At 37.7% G+C, this 18,528-nt stretch overlaps 1 protein-coding gene across 2 annotated transcripts in view; it reads right to left on the minus strand.

Moving 5' to 3' along the window:
* LOC113058201 (uncharacterized) overlaps nucleotides 1-18,112 on the minus strand; it is a 64,068-nt gene extending 45,956 nt beyond the window's left edge. Inside the window, exon 1 of one of the 2 annotated variants that reach the window (XM_026225889.1) lies at nucleotides 14,401-18,112. The gene's annotated coding sequence lies outside the window, so the exon portion shown is untranslated. Of the gene's footprint in view, nucleotides 1-14,331 lie in introns of both variants that reach the window. The other variant, XM_026225890.1, reaches the window with a different exon arrangement.
* Nucleotides 18,113-18,528: the final 416 nt, after the last annotated feature.

Below are 18,528 nucleotides of genomic sequence, written 5' to 3' on the forward strand. Positions count from 1 at the left end.
AATGATATACAAACTGCCATCGCATTAGGCTGCTGCTGGGCACAAAGATAAAAATAAGTCCATTGTCAGAATTTTTAACTCTTGTGTTGTCCTCTGTCTATACAGTATAAGATTTCCAACTGAAGATTCATAAGATGAAACTTTGAGCTATTTCAGAGAAATGGATTATAATTGGTTTATCATCTACATTCTCTTCATTAGTAAAGATTCACTTGCACAATTCATGCAAAATTTACAAAAAAAATTCAAATAATAATGTGTAAAAAAAAGTGCTTGACAGTTTATGACAACTAGATTAACCATTTTGCATTTAATTACTTATACAATGAACTAGATACTAGATGTTTTGAGGGGTAAGACTATTGCACATAAAACTTTATAATACATTTTGAGTAACATGACAATAGCAAATGATAATGTAGGAAACCGCAGATAAATGTACGTAATCAGTTGCATGAATGTAGATGATGTAGGTATCTTTGTTTCTGCAGTAGTTTCCATTTTGATATTTTTAGGTCAAACCTTTCTTGTCTGTGACTCACATAATGCAGGTCTATGGTCACCACCTCAAAGAGCATGCACAGAGAAGTCCAAATTAAACAATTCCCCATAATGAGAACACATTGATTACCTAAGACACAAAATGAGTGGTGTGAGAAAACGAACAGTATTTATATTGTTTTTATCTCTTGTACACAACCACGTCCAACTGATCACTGTCTGAAATATAATGCAGTAATTGTAATGAATTAATTGGTTTATAATGCACCCTATAATCGTTAAAGCGATAAGCGATGATAATAAAGATTCAACACATTACACACTCTACTGACAGCATGCCATTGGGTCCCTCTGGCCTTGGACGTCGCCTCCAGTTTATATGTGGCAAACTAAACACAAGGGGCAAAACACTGCAGCTCAACAGCGGAGAAAACTCAGGCAGGTGTGTGATGCGATACTGTCAATGTTCTCTTCATCATCTTATAATTGTGGCATTGCTATGTTGCATTCGTGACAACATATGCTCTCCACTTCTGTTGGCATCTCACAACACTTGCTACTAAAACAACACCAATTTTGAAGAAATCTCTGTCTCTCTGAGGCTTGAAGACATACTGCTGCAGCGGATGCTTCCTCCAGCATTCACAGTAAAACCAGAGTGTTAAATTAACACTGCTCAGAGCATATATGGTCAAACTCTAAAATAGTGTTAAAGTAACACTGAAGCAGTGTCAATATTCATGAGATAATTATGTGATTAATTAAGTGCTGATTGATCATAAGTGATGAACACTGGATGTTAACAGGCAGAATCAAAGAAGAAAAGTGAAACACAAGAACTACTGACTTTAGTCACAGTCTTAGAAGAAATCAGCTGAAATAAAAATATTGAATCTCTCAAGATCTCAGCAGATGATAAATCATCTCCACAAACAGCATTACCAACTTTGCACACAAATTAACCAGTTTGAATTGTATGTGTCTAAAAAAATATTATTACGAATTAATAGAGATGTTACACAGCAAAATCTCCAGTGTTAATTTAACACTCTGAGTGAGAACTCAAGCAGTGTTAAAAGTAACACTGAAGCGGAGTTGAAGTTAATGAGATAAGGAAGTTAATTGAGTTATGCTTGACCATTATTAAAGCACCTGATGTTAACAAGCACCAATCACCAAATGAAAAAAAAACCCTCATCCATGGCTCCCATCATGCATTGCGGCATGAATAAATTATGAGCTGAACTGTCTTTTAAACTTTGTATTCTAACTTTATTTTCATTTTGCTGTTTTTATGTGAATTTTTTGTATCTAGATTTATGATGTTCAGAGTAGATCTGTTTATCTGAATACACTGTTTGTCACCGTAGTTTTCATACGCTGATTCTTGTTATCTTTGCGTGCCTAAAATCAAGATTCTTTAATAAAAAAATTAGAATCACTTGCAAGAGATGCCTACAAAATTTATAGAAAATACAGACTCTTTCATTGTGGAATCAAAGATATTACAGTCATTAATTGAAGTTTTACTTAGAGAAAAAATGTAAATGAGTTCAGTGAATTGGGTCAAACAATGATTACATTAAAACATAATCATTATAACCTGATGATATTTGCTGTTGGCTTGCCAAACTAATTTTAAATTTAAAATTTCACAAGCCAAAATCCCAACTAAAGCAAACACTGACCACTATAATGGTGAAACACAAATTGTGATTTTCTCGTTTGGTGATTCTGCTTGTTAACATCCAGTGTTCATCACTTATGATCAATCAGCACTTTAATCACAATAATTAATCACATAATTATCTCATGAATATTGACACTGCTTCAGCATTACTTTAACACTCTTTTAGAGTGGGACTTTTATATATGCTCTGAGCATTGTTAATTTAACACTCTGGCTTTTCCTATGTTCAAATAAATATGGTTGTGAAAAAAAATTCAACGTTGTCTGTCGATATATCAAAATCGTCTTCCATTGTGATTTCCTGTATGTCTAAATATTTTTAGATTTTCACAGTAAAAGGTAACACTTCCGAAAACTGTGTAAAAAAATGACAACAGGAAGCACGGGCGCCCTCAGATCAGTTGAATGTGGTTGTGTACAAGAGGTAAAAACTATATAAATACTGTTCGTTGATTTAATTTGAAAGTGAACTGTCCCTTTAAGTTAGTCACAATGAAGCTGCTATAACACACACTATATTGTGAAAAGTGCTACAGAAATAAAGGTGATGGCATCATATAGTTTGCTTCAGGATGTGGATGGTGCAACACAGAAGATAAATTAAAGAAGTCATCCGACGCCTGTTTCTAATATTTTTCCATTCAGACCATAAAGCCTGCCTTAAAAGGTGAAAATGAAAACCATGTACACTGGGTGGATTCCCTGAAGACAAAATAGTTTAGTGTGTGGAATAGTAAGCTTCATACGAACATCCTGTGGTGAAACTATAACAGCAATGTTAGTTATAGATACAACACAGAATGATCTGTTAGTAATGAATGCTGCAACTGAATCCTATCAAGGTTAATCAGAATTGCACACTTATAAAAGTCTAACTTCTGCAACACTGAGTTATTTAATCACATCATACTCAGGTCTCCCTTCAGTTCAGTGAAGCCCAAAACAAGAATAGAAATACACACTGTTTCTGATTTTAGCGACTAGAGTTTTCCACCCAGGGCTGCATTGTAAAAAATATATCATTAAAATAAGGCACAGTGTACTGCATTAATATAAATGAATGTATTTTTCAGGTGTTTTAACTGTATTTTGAATTTTGAACTTGTTTAGGGTTTACAGTTTCGTTTTTCTATTTTTTGGCCAATTTCAAATTTTCAATTGAGACCCAAATTCACAGATTCAGGCAAAACTGAAACAAGAGAAAGCTTTTCACAATTGTCTTTCAGCTCAATTCTACAGCATTAAATTCATAAAAAAAATTCATACAATTAAATTCAATCATTAAACAGAGATGCGCTGAATGAATAAACCTGCAGAGATCTGCATCAAACCTGTCTCACAAAACTACAAACACCTGACCCCACCCACATAGCAACATTGTGACAGCCCAGATCCGGCCCTGCACATCTGGCGCCTGTGGAAAGATGATCTGGCCCACATGCAGCGTGGAATGATGGCACTTGGGCGGACCCCTCCTGTTTGCCAGATTTGAGCCATAAGCAGGCCATAGCAATGCCACATGACAGCCAAGAGTAAAGAAATTAACCAGAACTGGACCTTATCTGAGCCACAAAATCTGTGCATATATTAAATATAAAGTAATTACAGCCTTAATAAGCGTTTTAACAAGAAGAATCACTGAAGGAAAGAGGAGACCAGAAAAAGAGAAGAGCAGAAACACAAGAACTACAACTGACTTCAGCCACAACCTTAGATGAAATCAATTGAAGATAAAAGAAGACATTAAATATCTGGAGATCTCACCAGAGGAGGATTAAACAACTCCACAAACAGCTTTACCAGCTTCACTTATTACTGACCAGACTGACTTTATTTATTTTACACATCTACAAAAGTTTTTATTGAGAATTAACAGAGGTTTAACTCTAATATGTGTCACCATAACAGTGATTAGTGTTTCCATTAGTTGCACTCTTAACTCTTATTTTATCTTCTGTCTTTTTTGGTTGCTGTGACGGTGTGTTTGTTAAACACATTTGCGGCATCAAAAAAAGCTAAAACGAATTTAGGTCAATTGATGGCGGTTATCTGTTGATGGTTTTATTATCATCATGGAACAGGCTGATTTGCTTTTTTTTCTAAAAATTGTTTCATTAATATATTCACATCACAAACCATGGGTTTCTGCAGCATGAGATCCAGCAATATTACAGCAATCAGTTAGAAGATTTTAACGAACATGAAAAAATGATGACACACACATACATCAACAGTCAGCACATGAATCTCAACAATAGTGACAATCAAATGTATTTTGCTGCAATGCATGCTGGGTACTAGCATAGTACAAAACTCCCAGCATGCATTGCAACATGAATAAATTATGCAACTGAATTGTCCTATTATTTTGTTTAATTCTTAATATTTTCTTATATTTTTTGCTGTTGTTTTGTTGCGACTTAGTAGCTTTTAAGTGAAGTTCTGAATTGATCAGTTTATCTAAATATTTTTGATTGTCACCATTATCGAGATTCATGTGCTGATTGTTTATATATGTGTGCGGCAGCATAGTTTAAGTTTTTTTTTAAAGCTCATCTTATTTAAAAGATTTGAACTGATTGTTAGAATACTGCTGGATCTCATATGGCAGAAACACAGGGTTTGTAATATCAATATATCATTGGAACAACATAATTGTTAGATTTAAAAAAAACATCAGTGAACCAGTGTACTTCATGATGATTATAAAACCATCAACAGATAACAGCCGGCACTTGATATCATGTCACTCTAGCTTTCTTTGAAGCTGCAAATGTGTTTAACAAACACACCGTCACAGACGCTAAAAAAAAAGACAGAATATATAATAAGAGTTAAGAGCCCAACTAATGAAAACACTAATCACTGTTATGGTGAAACACATTCGAGTTAAACCTCTGTCTATTCTCAATAAAAACTTTTGTAGATGTGTAAAATAAATAAAGTCTGGTTAGTAATAAGTGAAGCTGGTAAAGCTGTTTGTGAAGTTGTTTAATCCTCCTCTTCTGAGAGCTTGAGTGATTTAATGTCTTCTTTTATCTTCAATTGATTTCATATAAGGTTGTGGCATAAGTCCGTTGTAGTTGTGTTTCTGCTCTTCTCTTTTTCTGTTCTCTTCTTTCCTTCCGTGATTCTGCTTGTTAACAGGCTTATTAAAGCTGAAATTACTTCATATTTAATATACACAGATTTTGTGGCTCAGATAAGGTCCAGTTCTGGTTAATTTCTTTACCCTTGGCTGACATGTGGCATTGCTATGGCCTGCTTGTGGCTCCTATCTGGCAAACAGGAGCGGTCCGCCCAAGTGCCATCATTCCACGCTGCATGTGGGCTAGATCATCTTTCCACGGGTGCCAGATGTGGGCCGGATCTGGGCCAAAACAATGTTGCTATGTGGGCAGTGTGATTTATGCAGAAATACTGAAGTTGACAAGGTTTTAGGCAGCGAGTGATCTGATTTACTGATCAGGTCCAGCTGATCCCAATGCTGCCAGTAAAAGTGTTTCTTTTTATAACTCACAAAATATTCATGATGACCCATTCAGGAAAATCAGCTTACTTTCTGACAAGTAGTCAAGGCCCAAATGACACCTCCATCAACCACAAGTGAAAGAGTTTCTGCCAGGATTAGTTAAACAGGATAGATGCTGGTGATCTAGAGATTGAGGTTGAAAAAAAAAAAAAAACCTTTGTGGTTTTACCACAGCTCTGACATACAAACACCAACACACACGCACTCAGCACTCAGCACTCAGCACAACTATTAGCGAAAGCATCAACTATCAGTGATCATTAACTATATGAAGAGTTAAAAACAGTAAATCAACTGATGTTATCATAATTGTCAGAGCTGTCATCTTGTTTCTTAGAATCTCAAAATATCTAAACCACAAACACCCACAAGTTTTATGGGGACATTCCACAGGTGTAATGTGTTTTATTCTGTACAAACATATACCAAACCTAGCCCTCACAGAAAACGAATTATGTGTGACTTATAAGCTTGTTTCCTCATTAAGACATAAAAATGTCCACATTTTGCCAAATTGTGGGGTCCACCCTTTTCAGTGGATCTACGCACTTATAAAAAATCAGGTACACAGCAAAAAAATCTGAGTGAAATTAACTCTGCTGAGAGTACATGTGAGACCATACTCAAGAGTGTGAAAGTGTTAAAATAGGAGTGTTAAATTAACACTGAAGCAGAGTTAAAGTTAATGATATAATTAAGTGATTAATTGAGTGATGATTGACCATTATTGACGAGACCTGATGTTAACATGCAGAATCAACAAAGACAAAAATCACTATTTTAATGGTGTCACCATTATAGTGGTCAGTGTTTGCTTTAGTTGGGATCTTGGCCCCTAAAATGTTCAAGTCAGTTACATTGTTGATTATTGCAGCCCTATTATTCTTCAACAAAGTATTTCCAGCATTTTAGACACAATCTAATAAATTTCTTAAAAGTTGTTTGTTTAAAAATCTTTCAAAAGAGTCTTTCCGTTAGACATGCAAACATCAAGAATCAACCTGTGAATCTCAATAATGGTAAAAAGCAAAAAAGCATGTTGCAGTGCATTCTGGGTGCCACCTATCAAAATTCATCCATGGCTCCCATGATGCATTGCAGCATGAATAAATTATTAGCTGAATTGTTTCAGTAATTTTCTCTATTCTTACTATTCTATTTTTTTATGTTACTTTTAGTAGTTTGTTTTCTAATGTTTAGAGTTGTTCTGTTTTTTCTGAATATGCTGTTTGTCACCATTGTTGAGATTCCTACCCTAATTTTTGATGTATGTGTGTGCCTAAAGAAAGCTTATTCTTATTATCAGAACGACTTTCAAGAAATCCTTTTAATTAGCAGGTACTGTAAAATCACAGTGTTGTTATAATCAATGAGGTAAATCAAATCTGCTTAGGCTTTAATTGAGTTTGGTGATTCATGTCAAATGCCCATGTTTTGATTTTTTACTTGTCTTTTTATTACAATTCAGTTGTAACAGTCAATCCAAACCAGACTTTAAAAATGTAAGGCTCAAGAGCCCCACTAATCCAAACACCGACCACTATAATGGTGAAATAAAAATAGTGATTTTCATCTTTGTTGATTCTGCACGTTAACATCAGGTCTTGTCAATAATGGTCAATCATCCTTCAATTAATCAGTTAATTAACTCATTAACTTTAACTCAGCTTCAATGTTAATTTAACACTCCTATTTTAACCTTTCACACTCTTGAGTGTGGTCTCACATATACTCCCAACGGAGTTAATTTCACTCTGGATTTTTTGCTGTGTGTTAACAACAACAGTACAAAGAATTTCAGCAAAAATGTGTCTTATTTTTGTATAAAATCTTTCCCCATAAGGGGAAATGGAAGCACTTATTAAAAATAGAGAGAGAAAGCTTAACATTAGAAAATATGACACAGCAGGACATGCATACAAAATATTGAAGTGCTAAAGTTTGGTTAAAACATTTGTATACATATCTTGAATGACAGCACTTCAAAAACACAACAAAGGGAAATTGCATTATACTATATATAATCTTGACTTGACTGTCTTATTGTTTGTGGGCTTTATGTAAAAAAAAAAAAAAAAACTTTTTACACTGGCTAAATATTTGGGTAAATGAAAACACAATACCTGCATTTCAATGTGAAGTCCCCCACATAACTCTCACCTGCCTTGTTATTTGAATATATAGACCCTTTGCATGTGACGTCACCCTCTACTCATGCGAATTGTGAATGCCATGACGGACGGGAGAGGAACTATGCTGTAGGATGGACGGCAAGTCAAACGAGTACAAGTTTGTGTTTGTTTGTGTAATAAAATGTTTTTTTGTTGTTTTTTTTACTTGTAAGAACAGTGCAGTCTTAATGGTCAAATTGTGTATTTACAATGCTAAAGTGGCTAGAAACTCCTTGCTGCAGACTGTAGCGTGGTGATGCCACGTATGTACGTCACATATGTGTTTACCACGCATGCACTTGTAATTTGCATTGCATGATGACGTTAGTTGTTTTCGCATCGTGCGTGCATTAAAACGATGCGCATACTTAACAGAAAAATGTTAAAGTATTAAAGAACATTAAGGTGTAAAAAAGACGGGAAAAATCAAAAATGTTTAACCATGTTTCATCTGAGGTAAAATTATACGGAATTAAAGTTTATTCTGTAATATCTGTGTAGTATCTTACTTACAATATATATTAACATTCTGTTGCACTTTACTTCACTGTGTATATTGTAATATTACACTTTAATGGCACCTTATACACTGTAAAACCCGACAAGTTAACTTAACTCAAACCGTTTGAGTAAACAGATTGCCTTGATTTAAACATGTAAGTTTAAGTTTTAAAACTTTGCATTCAAGTAATTAAGTGATTAACTAAGTGATAATTGTGAATTAGTGATGAACAGCTGCTGTTAACAAAGAGAATCACAGAAAAAGAGAGAAACACAAGAACTACTACAACTGACTTCAGACACAGCCTTAGATGAAATCAACTGAAATAAAATGCATGAAATCTCTCAAGATCTGATTAAACAACCCCACAAACAGCATCACCAGCTCCACTTATTAATAACCAGACTGACTTTATTTCTGTCAGACGTCTACAGAAGATTTTATTGAGAATTAACTAAGGTTCAGGTGGTGTTTATTGTTTCATTTGAAGTAACCATGTTAAAGTTCAGTGTTTGCTTTAGTTGGGCTTTTGACCCTTGACTTCAGTCTTTGTGTTTTCTCTGGCTGTTATAACCCTGTGTTTCTAAAACACATTTGTTGTATTTCAAAAGCCAAGAAGAAATTCCATTTGCATTTTTTACTTAACCCATTGATGACAATCATCATCAATTATTGAACTGTATGGAGTTTAATCTCTGATGAAATAAGTATTTTGTGATTAGTTGGATAATATAATAAAATGATTCTGAGAGCCAGTGGTTCTGTGATACCAGTTAATCTGAATGACTTTTCAAATAGTGTGGTCTGCCATGGTGTCAAACAGTCACACACCGACATCAATTATCAGAACCTCAACAATGGTTACAATAATAAAATAAAAGGCAGCAGAGCTTGCCTAAGCCTAATAATTATTATTGCCTAATAATACCCAGCATGCATTGCAGTAATTTTTTTTTTGTCACCATCGTTGAGGTTCATATTCTGATTATTGATGTCTGTGTGTGACTAATTGCTGTCATAGAAGAAAGATGTATGTGCACAAAGTGTTTGGTAATTTTATGTGAGCTGATTATGATGCAACCACTGGCTCTTTGAATGATTTCCATTATAATAAACTGAATTAATTATACAGTACCTATTTAATCAGATGTTGAACTCTGAACAGCTCCATAATTAATGCTTGTCATCACCAGTAAGCTGCATAACATCCAATATCTGTTAATATTTTCTCTGGGTTTCTGAGTTGTAAGAAATATGTTTTAAAAACACATGGCTATATAAGCCAGAGAAAACACAAAGACTGAAATCAAGGGTCAAGAGCCAAACTAAAGCAAACACTGATCTCTAACATGGTTACTTCAAATGAAACAATAAATCAACATCTAAACCTTAGTTCAATAAGATCTTCTGTAGACGTCTGACAGAAATAAAGTCAGTTGTAACTGGGGCCCAGGTCAGGAAGTAGACAGACTGGCTAAACCGACCGTCTGCTAGCTGCCTCCCGTCACAGAGGTCAGTTAATTCTCAGCACATAGAGACTCTTTCACCTAGATATCACACTATAGAGGCTGTGTCTGTTCCATGAACTAGAAAATACAAAAAACGTCCAAACCAAGTTAAGGTTAACAATTTAATTGAGGTTCAACAAATAAAAAACAAATGCAATATGGATAAACAAATGATAAAGATTGGCTTATTGAATATCAGATCCATTTCTACGAAAACACTTTTTGTAAATAATATGATAACTGATCATAATATAGATGTGCTCTGCTTGACAGAAACCTGGCTAAAACCTGATGAATACATTATTTTAAATGAGTCCACCCCCCAAGATTATTGTTATAAACACGAGCCACGTCTAAAAGGCAAAGGGGGAGGAGTTGCTTCAATTTATAATAACGTTTTCAGGATTTCTCAGAGGGCAGGCTTCAAGTATAACTCGTTTGAAGTAATGGTGCTTCATATAACATTATCCAGAGAAACCAATGTTAATGATAAATCCCCTGTTATGTTTGTACTGGCTACTGTATACAGGCCACCAGGGCACCATACAGACTTTATTAAAGAGTTTGGTGATTTTACATCCGAGTTAGTTCTGGCTGCAGATAAAGTCTTAATAGTTGGTGATTTTAATATCCATGTCGATAATGAAAAAGATGCATTGGGATCAGCATTTATAGACATTCTGAACTCTATTGGTGTTAGACAACATGTTTCAGGACCTACTCATTGTCGAAATCATACTCTAGATTTAATACTGTCACATGGAATTGATGTTGATAGTGTTGAAATTATTCGGCCAAGTGATGATATCTCAGATCATTATTTAGTTCTGTGTAAACTTCATATAGCCAAAATTGTAAATTCTACTTCTTGTTACAATTATCGAAGAACCATCACTTCTACCACAAAAGACTGCTTTTTAAGTTATCTTCCTGATGTATCCGAATTCCTTAGCATATCCAAATCCTCAGAGCAACTTGATGATGTAACAGAAACTATGGACTCTCTCTTTTCTAGCACTTTAAATACAGTTGCTCCTTTACGCTTAAGAAAGGTTAAGGAAAACAGTTTGACACCATGGTATAATGAGCATACTCGCACCCTAAAGAGAGCAGCCCGAAAAATGTAGCGCAGCTGGAGGAAAACAAAACTAGAGGTATTTCGTATTGCTTGGCGGGAAAGTAGCATATCCTACAGAAAAGCATTAAAAACTGCTAGATCTGATTACTTTTCTTCTCTTTTAGAAGAAAACAAACATAACCCCAGGTATTTATTCAATACAGTGGCTAAATTAACGAAAAATAAAGCCTCAACAAGTGTTGACATTTCCCAACACCACAGCAGTAATGACTTTATGAACTACTTTACTTCTAAAATCGATACTATTAGAGATAAAATTGCAACCATTCAGCCGTCAGCTACAGTATCAAAGTCAGTGCACTATAGACCCCCTGAGGAACAGTTCCACTCATTCTCTACTATAGGAGAGGAAGAATTGTATAAACTTGTTAAATCATCTAAACTTACAACATGTATGTTAGACCCTATGCCATCTAAGCTCTTAAAAGAGGTGCTTCCAGAAGTCATAGGTCCTCTTCTGACTATTATTAATTCCTCATTGTCATTAGGATATGTCCCCAAAACCTTCAAACTGTCTGTTATTAAGCCTCTCATAAAAAAGCCACAACTTGACCCAGAGAACTAGTTAATTATAGACCAATCTCGAATCTCCCTTTTCTGTCCAAGATACTAGAAAAGGTGGTATCCTCACAATTATATTCCTTCTTAGAGAAAAATGGTATATGTGAGGATTTCCAGTCAGGATTTAGACCGTATCATAGTACTGAAACTGTTCTCCTTAGAGTTACAAATGATCTGCTCTTATCATCTGATCGTGGGTGTATCTCTCTATTAGTTTTATTGGATCTTAGTGCTGCGTTTGACACAATTGACCACAAAATTCTTTTGCATAGACTTGAACACTTTGTTGGCATCAGTGGAAGTGCATTAGCATGGTTTAAATCGTACTTATATGACCGCCATCAGTTCGTAGCAGTGAATGAAGATGTATCATATCGATCACAAGTGCAGTATGGAGTACCTCAAGGCTCAGTACTAGGGCCGCTACTCTTCACGCTTTATATGTTACCCTTGGGAGATATCATCAGGAAACATGGTGTTAGCTTTCACTGTTATGCTGATGATACGCAGCTCTATATTTCCTCGCAGCCCGGTGAAACACACCAATTTGAAAAACTAATGGAATGCATAGTCGATATAAAAAATTGGATGACGAGTAATTTCTTACTGCTAAATTCAGAAAAAACAGAGGTGTTAATCATAGGGCCTAAAAACTCTACTTGTAATAACCTAGAACACTGTCTAAGACTTGATGGTTGCTCTGTCAATTCTTCGTCATCAGTTAGGAACCTAGGTGTGCTACTTGATCGCAATCTTTCCTTAGAAAGCCACGTTTCTAGCATTTGTAAAACTGCATTTTTCCATCTCAAAAATATATCTAAATTACGGCCTATGCTCTCAATGTCAAATGCAGAAATGTTAATCCATGCATTTATGACTTCAAGGTTAGACTATTGTAATGCTTTATTGGGTGGTTGTTCTGCACGCTTGGTAAACAAACTACAGCTAGTCCAAAATGCAGCAGCAGAGTTCTTACTAGAACCAGGAAGTATGACCATATTAGCCCGGTCCTGTCCACACTGCACTGGCTCCCTATCAAACATCGTATAGATTTTAAAATATTGCTTATTACTTATAAAGCCCTGAATGGTTTAGCACCTCAGTATTTGAATGAGCTCCTTTTACATTATACTCCTCTACGTCCGCTACGTTCTCAAAACTCAGGCAATTTGATAATACCTAGAATATCAAAATCAACTGCGGGCGGCAGACCCTTTTCCTATTTGGCACCTAAACTCTGGAATAACCTACCTAACATTGTTCGGGAGGCAGACACACTCTTGCAGTTTAAATCTAGATTAAAGACCCATCTCTTTAACCTGGCATACACATAACATACTAATATGCTTTTAATATCCAAATCCGTTAAAGGATTTTTAGGCTGCATTAATTAGGTAAACTGGAACCGGAACACTTCACATAACACCGTACTTTCTACATCATTAGAAGAATGGCATCTACGCTAATATTTGTCTGTTTCTCTCCTGTTCCGAGGTCACCGTGGCCACCAGATCCAGTCTGTGTCCAGATCAGAGGGTCACTGCAGTCACCCGGATCCAGTACGTATCCAGACCAGATGGTGGATCAGCACCTAGAAAGGACCTCTACTGGCCTGAAAGACAGCGGAGACCAGGACAACTAGAGCCCCAGTTACAGATCCCCTGTAAAGACCTTGTCTCAGAGGAGCACCAGGACAAGACCACAGGAAACAGATGATTCTTCTGCACAATCTGACTTTGCTGCAGCCTGGAATTGAACTACTGGTTTCGTCTGGTCAGAGGAGAACTGGCCCCCCAACTGAGCCTGGTTTCTCCCAAGGTTTTTTTCTCCATTCTGTCACCGATGGAGTTTTGGTTCCTTGCCGCTGTCGCCTCTGGCTTGCTTAGTTGGGGTCACTTCATCTACAGCGATATCATTGACTTGATTGCAAATAAAAACAGACACTATTTCAACTGAACAGAGATGACATAACTGAATTCAATGATGAACTGCCTTTAACTATCATTTTGCATTATTGAGACACTGTTTTCCAAATGAATGTTGTTCAGTGCTTTGGCGCAATGTATTTTGTTTAAAGCACTATATAAATAAAGGTGATTGATTGATTGATTGTAACGCGTTGTGTCAGAAGGGGAAAAAAATATGGATAGCTCACAAAGTTATTAGGCCAGACAAACTCACAGAGGCGATTGACATTTAACAACGAATCGCGTTTTATTTCTCCAATCGAACTCGGGCAATTGTCCGTCCCATATTCCACCATCCACAGCATTACCAAAACAAAAACAAATAAGATTAAAACAAAATGATTTACAAACAGAAATTACCCGCATACATGGGGGATTCGAGTCGCGGTTGTATACATTATCATACAGAGTGCATACCGTTTTACAGGGAGCGCGCAGCTCTTAAAGGGGCCACACTTATTTCCACTTGTTACAGATTTCCCCCGGCCAAAAAAAAAAAGGCTGCCCTCGGCCGTACACAGCAAAGGAAAACTTCTACTTAACAACCACTCATACATGACTGAGTTGAAAAGTTAACAAGACAGAGGGGTATATAATGCACAGACAGTACAAGCATACATGTTAGCACAGCGTACATTAGCTCCGTAACACTTGAGAACATTATGACCTCAACACAAAAGTAAAACACAAAATTTTTCCTAGATAGGAACCATGAACATGCAAGAACAACAACAGTTATAACTCTTGAATAACACTCTTACTTAGTCTGTCGTCCTTAATACAAGTCAAATCTTTGAGTATGGTAGGGGTTAGTCCACTTATTCACAGACCTGTCAGAAGTAATTCTCGGGACTCTTCTCTGTCTCAGTCCATAACGACTCAGACCCTGATATGCCGATTCGATGGTACCTGCGTCAGATGTCAAGTCATGAGAGTCAGAAACAGTACCTCCGTCAACACTGTCAGGAGCAAAGTCAAGTGAGTGTCCAGCACAATGTTCCAGCTAACTTTGTCTGAGTGTCGATCCAAAGGTTTGTTTAAGTAGACAGTATCAACCTCCTGGTTAATATTAACAGATTATTCTCTGTTTGATTGAGAATCAAAGTCCTCATCCAAAGGTAGTGACATCTCAACATCACCATAGGAACTGATTTTGGGCATGGCCGTTTCCCTTGAATGAAAAGGCAGTAGATTCACTACATGAAACACTCCTGCATCTTCCCCAGTGTCCACGTTTGAAAGTCTGTAATTGACACTTGACAGTTTCTTAGAGACACGAAATGGTCCGTCATAAACTGGGGCCAACTTAGCTGTAAAGTTTGCACCAGCATCAGATTTGGGGTGTATCTTAACTCTGACCAAGTCATCCACAGCATAGGAAATTGTATGTCGCTTCTTGTCATAGTAACGCTTGTTTTTTGTATGGCTTGCACTTAGAGCAACTCTGGCATGATTGTGAGCATCCTTCAGGGAAGCTCTCAAATTCTCATGATAGGGTACCTCAGGCTCATCTACTCCCGCAGAATTTGGTTTGTGTTATCAAATCAAGTGGTGTGTCCAACTCACGGCAATATAACAACATTGCTGGGGATTGACCTGTGCTCTCATGGCAAGCAGTTCGAAGAGCAAAACAGATTTGTGGAAGATATTTATCCCCCGAAGTGTGCTTGTCCTCCACGTATGCACGTATGGCAGTTTTAAGTGTGCGGTTTACCCTCTCAGTGGCGTTTTTTTGCGGGTGGGTATGCCGTTGTCAGCCGGTGTTCAGTGCCAAGGGCAGCGACCACATGCTCAAAAAGATTGCTCACAAACGGGGTCCCATGATCTGATATGAGGTAGGTTGGTGCACCATGCCGAGCAAATATCTCAGAAACTTACTCGCTGCCACCTGAGCTGACGCTGACCGGACTGCACTCACTTCCACCCATTTTGAAAAGTAGTCAATGAAGACGATTAGATGTTCATTTCCACTCTGAGTACGAGGAAGCGGACCCACAAAATCCACTCCTGTGTATTCCCAGGGTCTCATAGGTTTAATCGGAACCATCAGCCCTGCTGGTTTTCTTTGGCTCGGCTTCGTCAACTGGCACACAGGACACGATATAACGTATATTTTCACATCTGTCACCATCTTGGGCCAAAAGAACCTCTGTTTCAGCCTGGCCAACGTTTGTGTCACACCCAAGTGGCCAGCTGTAGGATGGTCGTGATAATATCGGAGTACAGTTGGTCGAATTACTGTTGGGACATATAACTTAAGCTGTTTCATTGGATGGAGACTGCAGGTTATCTTAGGGTCCTTGAAATAAAGCAGACCATCATGAATGACATGTTCTTCATCTGTACCACCCTCTTCAAGGTTGCGAAGAAGACCGCCAACCACTAGGTCACCCCTTTGTAACTGTGTCAACTGCGCTCTGTCAATTATAAGGACTGAGGAGAGACTGCGCAGATCCATCCCAGCTATGAGGAAGGAAGAATGTCAATAGGGCCCTCACAATGAGGTAGTGGATTGCGTGATAGAGCATCTGGAACTATATTCTGAACCCCGGCCTGTGGACGATATTAAAATCAAAATCCTGTAGGCGCAAGGACCATCTCGCCAGTCGTCCAGAGAGGGTTGGCTCGGTTCATCAGCCACCTCAGGCTGTTGTGATCAGTATAAATGGTTACATGAAGGCCCTCGATGTAAGGTCTGAAATGTTCCAGAGCCCAAATAACTCCCAAGCACTCTTTCTCAGGTGTAGAGTACAGTCTTTCCGCTTTGTGCAACGTCCTGCTCGCGAAAGCTACCACCACATCTCGCCCCATGTCATCCTTCTGCATCAAGGCTGCACCAAGGCCCAAGTCACAAGCGCCAGTGTGTATGAAGAATGAACGTGAAAAATCCTGGAGGCACAGAATGGGTTCAGACGTAAGGCAGTTTTTCAAGTAGTCCGTCGAAGCCTGACAACCATCGTCCCAGTTGAACGGAGTTTCCTTTCTGGTGAGTTTAAAAAGCAACTCAGCTTTTTGTGCATAACTCGGAATGAATTGCCTGTAGTAGCTTGTGAGGCAGAGAAATCCTCTCACTTGTTTCACATCCATCGGTGTCCTGAACTCTTTGACCGCTTCCACCTTTCTTGGATCAGGAGAAATACCATCCGGCGTGACCCTGTATCCTAGGAAGATGAGTTCACTCAAGCAGAACTGACACTTATCTAGCTTGAGAGTAAAACCAGCTGACTCAAGCCTAGAAAGGACTTCCCGGAGGTCTTTCAAGTGTTGTTCAAAGGTTGGGGATACAACAACAATATCATCCAAGTACACTGAACAGCACTTGTAAACTAATCCAGCAAGGACATTGTTCATTACTCTCTGAAACGTGGCCGGGGCATTACTGAGCCCAAAAGGAAGGACTTTAAATTGGAAAAGGCCACAGTGTGATGCGAGTGCTGTCTTTGGCCTTGACTTTTCCTCTACAGCCACCTGCCAGTACCCCCGAGCCAAATCCAAAGTAGTAAGAAATTTCCACAAGCCAGGAAATCCAATGATTCGTTGACTCTGGGAAGTGGGTACGAATCATTAAGTGTCAGGTGATTAAGGCCTCTGTAGTCAACAAAAAACCTGTGGTCTCCACATGGCTTCTTGACAATTACCACGGGTGCAGCCCATGGACTGGAAGATGGTTCGATGATGTCTTTTCTTCCAGCATCATCTGAATCTGATCTTCAATTATTTTTTTCTTGGCCGGTGAGCTCCGGTATGGCGGAAGGTGAACTGGTTTTGCTTCACCAGTGTTGATTACGTGCTCCCCCAATGAAGTGTGCCCCAGGTGTCCATCAAACAGGCTGGAAAAAGCACAGTCTGTTGGGGAAAGTTACAGTTTGGACAGTTTCTCGAGGTAAAACCAGGCGCAGAACATTTGAAACAATAAGTCTCACGTCTGGGTTTGCTTTTCTGCAATACTGGTTCATCACGGCTGTCAGGGCCGAGAGCGAAGTGATGGAGAACAGAACAAAGCACAAACAAGGAAGACAATAAAATTAAAAGAGGTTATATTTATATGTATATTTAGACTCAATTGGACAAGAGGAATTCCTAATGAATTCAAGGCAAGAGATGAATTAAAAGTAGGGTTCGAGTCAATATTTAGATTGTTATATCATGCCAAATATTGTTATATCACACCAAACAAAAATACAGAGTGGATAAATTACATTTTATAATAATCAGCAAATATTTATTAATTATACTGATGATGCGTTAACCTTGGAGCTTTCAGTGAAGTTATGACTAAAATTTAAAAAATTAAGAGTTGAAGTTACAGCAAATACCTGAAGAGACCAATGTATTTGGGATTAGATTGATTTGAAATTTGGAGCATGGGGAGCGTGGTTTGCTAACCTGGGAATGTTTAAAGAATTGCCATATTAATAGGAGGATTATTATTTTGCTGTATATTACTTTTATTATGAACATTAATCGTCAACACTAATGTTAAAGGGGGGGTGAAATGCAATTTCATCCATACTGAGTTTTTTACACTGGTAAAGAGTTGGATTCCCATGCTAAACATGGACAAAGTTTCAAAAATTAAGTTGTACGTTTGAAGGAGTATTTTTGTTACCAAAATACTCCTTCCGGTTTGTCACAAGTTTCTGAAAGTTTTTTTCGAGTATGGCTCTGTGTGACGTTGGATGGAGCGGAATTTCCTTATATGGGTCCTAAGGCACTTCTGCCGGAAGAGCGCGCGCTCCCGTATAGCGAGGCTGAGCAGCACAGACATTTCACTGATCAGAGCGATTCACTGATCAGAGCGAGAGCGTCGCGAAAAGTCACAAAAGAAGTTTTTTTTTGGTTGCCAGGGCAAGACAACCCTGCACAGATTACCAAAAAAAACAGCATTAAGGGACCAGTGGATGGAGTTTATTTTTACAGAGCATCAACAGAGTTGTGCAAGTGTTTTTGTTTGTTCC

Source organism: Carassius auratus, chromosome 40 (genome assembly GCF_003368295.1).
Source record: "Carassius auratus strain Wakin chromosome 40, ASM336829v1, whole genome shotgun sequence".
NCBI classification, from domain to species: domain Eukaryota; kingdom Metazoa; phylum Chordata; class Actinopteri; order Cypriniformes; family Cyprinidae; genus Carassius; species Carassius auratus.